The following is a 5,695-nucleotide window of genomic DNA, read 5'->3' as shown; positions in this document are numbered from 1 at the left end:
TATCCATTTTGAGTTTATTTTTGTATATGGTGTAAGTTGGTGGTCTAGTTTCATTTTCTTGCATATATCTGTCCAATTTTCCCAGCACCATTTATTGAAGAGACTATCTTGGCTCCATTGCATGTTCTTGCCTCCTTTGTCAAATATTAATTGAGCATATTGGTTCGAGCCAATTTGGTGATCTATTATGGTGTAAAGTGTGAGTTTAGTACCTGCATGGGATAAGAAGGTGTATGACATAAGACTTGCCCTAAAGTTGTTTCCAATACAGAAGAAATGTTCAACAAAGACATTGTTCTTTTAATTATGCTGCGTTTACTAAGACAATGAAGTCAACACCTCCAGTTTAGAATAGAGTAGTGGCTCTCAACCTGGGCTGCGTATCTGTAATATGAGGGGTAGGAACTGACATAAGCATTTTTTTTGAGTCTCTGCCAGAATTAACTATGAGATTCTGAGATAAGCAGCCAAGTGGGTCGACATTTACCGTATTATCCATTGCACCCTGACAGATGTTGCTCCATTGCCGTGGGTGGATTTTCAGGTCAAGATTTTTCATCTATTCACAGCTGTTGCCTCTTCATTTGGTGAATTTTCCAAAATCATTCATGCATCATAGTATGTTCCTGAAAGATTTGTCTGTATCTATATATGATGTAACCAGTCAACTGAGATGCGGTAATCAACAAGACTCATTGAATGACAGTTTCAATTTGCAGGTATATCCACCATTAGAGAGTAGAGTAAGTGGATCATCCACGGTCTGGTTATTTCATTTGTACATACAGAGCCTCAATCAAATAACTAGTTTTAAACATTTTTTAATTAGTATCTAATAATAATGTTCTAAATGTGTCAATGCAAATATAGATAGGTATTTCTCTTAATCTCTGGGGACTTACTCTGTATAGGTAAACCCCTGTCATTCTCCACTATCCTTGTGATCTGTGAACTGTCTCCTTTTCTTTGAGTCCAGGGCATTGTGCTTGCACTTTCCCAGGCTAAGATGCATTAACATGCAAAAGAGATAGAAGTCAAGTGTAATTAACAACTATGAGTTCCAGTTCAATACTGTTAGTGAACTAAACTATTCAGCTTTAATATTGTAAAACCCTAAACAATATATTCTGAGCATGGTTTACTATGATGAAAGTGGCAGTTAGTTTATTGTTTTGAAATTTACAATTTTAATTCATGTATAATTAAGTGTAAAATTTAACAGTGTAATAGGAAAAATTTAGGAATTCAAATTGTTGAGGGGCCAGGACTCTTACATAAATAGAAGTTGACATCTCCTGCCTCCCCGATATATATTATGAGGCATAAAGGAGGCATGGTTTACTATGATGAAAGTGGCAGTTAGTTTATTGTTTTGAAATTTACAATTTTAATTCATGTATAATTAAGTGTAAAATTTAACAGTGTAATAGGAAAAATTTAGGAATTCAAATTGTTGAGGGGCCAGGACTCTTACATAAATAGAAGTTGACATCTCCTGCCTCCCTGATATATATTATGAGGCATAAAGTGATTTGAACTGTCACACTGGTATCTGGCATGAGAAGGTCTTTGTAGAGAAGAGTTTGAAGCTAATCCTTTATTCTCAGCATTCGTATCTTACAATGCATTAAAGGTATAATGGGCATTCAGTAGCTCAGCAAAGCCTGCACTGTGTCCACTGCTGAGGGACATATCTGGCTGTTTGGTGGGTTGACAACCAGAGGTCTACTTGCAAAAGGGCCTTAGAATCTAGGCAGAGAACCCATTCTAAGGAAAGAAACAGGTAGACACGTTTAATTAATCAGTAAAGTCTTCATCATAATGAGTAATTTACTCATTCAATCCACAAGTATTTATTGAACACCTATCATGAGATTCTGAGTTTAACATGGTGTCTAATACCCAGATTTGTCTTTCTCTGCAGCCTGGCTCTATTGGGATGGTACATTTTGAACATGGGAGCAAAAAGAACTGCTTTGTTGATATTTCCATCGGATGGTTTCGGTACTTTTAAAAGGAATACAACATAAGGAGAGAAAGTAAACCTCCCTCCACCCCACATGTATACATGCATTGTCATAGGTCTTTGGGGATGTGGGGACCGTGGAAATGTCAGCTGGGGAAGCCACGCTGCCCAGTGGAGTTGGTTGCAGTACTCAGAGAGTCACAGCTGACTGGTGCCCGTGGTGCTGGCTGGCTTGTGTGTCTGCAGAGCTCAGAGGCTCTCGGGGACTCCCGGGAATACGTTGAGAGCATGTTGCAGGGGCTGGGACCCATGTGGAGCATGAGCCAGCCAGAGATTAAAAAAGAGTAATTTCACTCAAAGAATTGTTAAGTTCTTTTTCCAGATGTTTCAAAGACAATTGTTTGAAGGAGAAATTGGAAAGACTGAAGTAACTTTTTTGAAGATAATCACATACTAACAAATAATTTGACCAATTTCAACAAACTCCATCCAAAAGAAGGGTTTGTGTGGCTGAATTCAACTTGTCAGTGAGTGAGCATAAACACAGGCAGTGCTCCACGGTGTCTGGTGTCTGCTCCCATTGCACCTTTCCCATGCGTTGGCAGCAGCTGTAAAGCCAAGTATTGGGGCTATTCTGTCATGATGACTCTGACCCCTCCCCTCAGACACCTTTTGTTTTTAGTGGTGTTTGGGTCTTCAGCATATACCTCCCAAGGACATTTCAGGATTCCGGAGAGAGTTATTAATTCCATGCTTTCAGAGCTTTAGGCTTGAGTTTGCCTACTCATTAATTCTGCTCTTTTTTTTTTTATATATTAGTGTCTCAAACACAATAGACATAGATAATCATGCCAATTAAACACTTTGTTTTTAAATTTGTTTTTACATTTAACTTTGCTTTCAGGGACACCCGATACAATTCCAAGGTGAAAGGTTTGGGGTGACGGTCCAGCTGAAAAGTAATGGGATCATCACCTGGGGATGGGACACTGTCACAGAACCACTGAGGATCACACACATGCAAACTGTTGTCCATGTGCCCGTGCACACAATGGTGGCATATTAAATACTTGCCATGTAAGCACCTTCAATATCTTGGAATTAGCAAGACAATGTCCTTTTAACATTGGAACTTCTTATAATGTACGTAGTGACACTTCAATTAAGTAAGCGTGTTCTTTTATCAAAGTGTTTGCTTCCAGATTCGTTGATGTGTGCTTTTGAAATATTAATTTTCTGAGTTTTTCTTTTTCTCTCTATGTATTAACTTTGTTTGGATAGACTGAAACACCTTTGGGAATGTAGTTTTTAAAAGGCGGCTGAGCTAATTTGACAGGTAATTGCTGACAAAAGAATGGTTTTGATTAGTTCCATCATGAACCATTATTATTAGGTTCTTTCAACAGGATTACAAATACAAATATGTCCATATATATTATGTGTGTACTAAATGTGTGTACATTTTCATTTTAATGCTAATTCATATTTTTATACAGACTCGATACATATTACTATTCAAGGTTGATTAAATACAATAAGGTTGAGATATAGCCAATAAAACAAGATTAGAAAGAGATTAGAAACAAATTTTAATTAGAAAATTGCCACCTCAAATCCTTTTAGGAAGTAAGCAGACATAAATAATAAATAGGACCGTTTAGCAACTTTGCTGGACAAGTGGCCCTGGGCTGGAATTCTGGAGGGCTATAATCTAGTCACACCTCTGATTCTGGCTTTCCTAGTGACCTTTAGTAATTGTTTGATAGATCTTTCAGAAGCTAGGCATATACTAGGTGATCAATAAATGCCTCTGAATTTCATTAATCCCAGGGGACAGAACTCAGGTCTTTGTTTTTCCCCATAGCAGAATTTCCAAGGCCATTTGGAGGAGATCCTAGGACCAGTCTGGGATAAGACCAAGGCTCTTGCCTCCCATCTTTGGGAGCTTCAGATTTTCTGGACCAAGGCTGGATTCTATGAACTTGTAGGAAGATGGGGAAATGTTTTCTTTTTAGAGTAAAAACCATCATGTTAAAGATATTAAAAAATGTCATGTCATCTCTATCACCATAAACTTATCTGCAATTTACCATTGTGGCAGTTTTCTACCCTTTGAGCTTCAGTGGAGTTGTCCCAGAGGGAATGAGGCTTGCTCTGTGTTTCTAGCACCAGGGAGTCATCTCGTTGAGGGTCACTGTGCCTGCGTCTGCCTTGGGGAACTTGGAGGGGCCACCTTTCCCTCTGCTTGCTTTGTTTGTAAATTCCCTTTGTGACTGATGGCTATTGCCACATCACCCTTTGATGAAAGAGTAGACGCTGATTAAATATGACACAGAGTTGTGTACATTTTGTGAGCACTCTTTTTCCCCTTATTTCTTGTATTCATTTGCTGTTGCTGCCATAGCAACTTACCACAAACTTAGTGGCTTAGAACATCACAAACTTATTATCTTACATTTCTGCAGGCTTAGAAGTCCAACCGGAGTCTCTCTAGACTAAAATCAAGGTGTTGGCAGTGGATAGTCCCTTCTGGAGGATCTGGGGAAAATCCATTTCCTTGCCTTTTGCAGTGTCTAAAGGCTGCCCGTATTCATTGGCTCATGTCCTCCCTCCTTCAATCTTCAAAGCCAGAAATGCGACATCTCTCTGAAGGTTCCTGAACTTAACCCATTCTTCCATTGCCAGTCTCCCTCCAACTGTCCTCTTCTGCCTCCCTCTTCTACCTTTAAGGACCCTTGTGGTTATACTGGGCCCAACCAGATACTCCAGGAAACTCTCCCTCTCTCAGTTCTGTACTTTATCACACCTGCAAAGTCCCTTTTGCTTTAGGAGTTAGCAAAGGCATGGGTTCCTGAGATTAGGATGTAAGTATCTTCAAGGAAGGTATTATTCTGCCAACCACCATTATTATTATGATGTTTCTTTAGGAATTGAGGAAAATAACATTGTTTAGTGAATTATAGGTGTATCAGTTAGTTATGCCGATTTTGTAATAAAAGAAATATCAAAAGTGCTTTATTCAAAGTAATGTCCATCACTAGCTACATATTTCCCCCATCTTTAGGTAATTTGTGGATACTGTCCCAATAAAACTTTTCTTGTTTTGAGGCAAACCATTCAGAGACCCAATTTTCTACTTCTTCGTATGTTTTGAAGTGCTGCTCAGAAAGTGCGTGTGCCATCAATTGGAACAAGTGGTAATCTGAAGGAGCAAGGTCTGGTGAATACAGTGGGTAGGTTAATACTTCCCAGGCAAGATCTTTTAACATGTCTTTAACTGGTTTTGAAGTGTGTGATAGTGCATTATCATGAAGCAAAATTACTTTGCCATGTTTTCTGGCACATTCTGGTCATTTCATGATTAAAGTGTGGTTAAAATTGATTATTTGTTGTCAGAAGTGATCAGTATTAATGATTTCACCTAGTTTTATTTTTTTTATTTTTTTGTTTTTTTTTAATTTTTTATTACAAAGGGTATTACATATGTGCCCATTTTCCCCCCCGCCCTAGACAGTCCCCTAGCCTCCCCTATCCCCCAGTGTCCCATGTCCATTGGTTGTGCTTATATGCCTGCATACAAGTCCTTTGGTTGATCTCCTCACCTTGCCCCCTCCCTCCCCTACTTTGAAGCACTAGATTGTCCTTCAGTAGGTAAACAGATAAACTGTGGTACATCAAGGCAATGGAATATTATTCTGTGCTAAAAACAAATGAGCTATCACGCCATGA

The sequence above is a fragment of the Myotis davidii genome, unplaced genomic scaffold (genome assembly GCF_000327345.1).
Source record: "Myotis davidii unplaced genomic scaffold, ASM32734v1 scaffold196, whole genome shotgun sequence".
Classification (NCBI taxonomy): Eukaryota; Metazoa; Chordata; class Mammalia; order Chiroptera; family Vespertilionidae; genus Myotis; species Myotis davidii.
The sequence above is the reverse complement of the archived record's forward strand: the minus strand, read 5'-3'. Positions refer to the sequence as shown.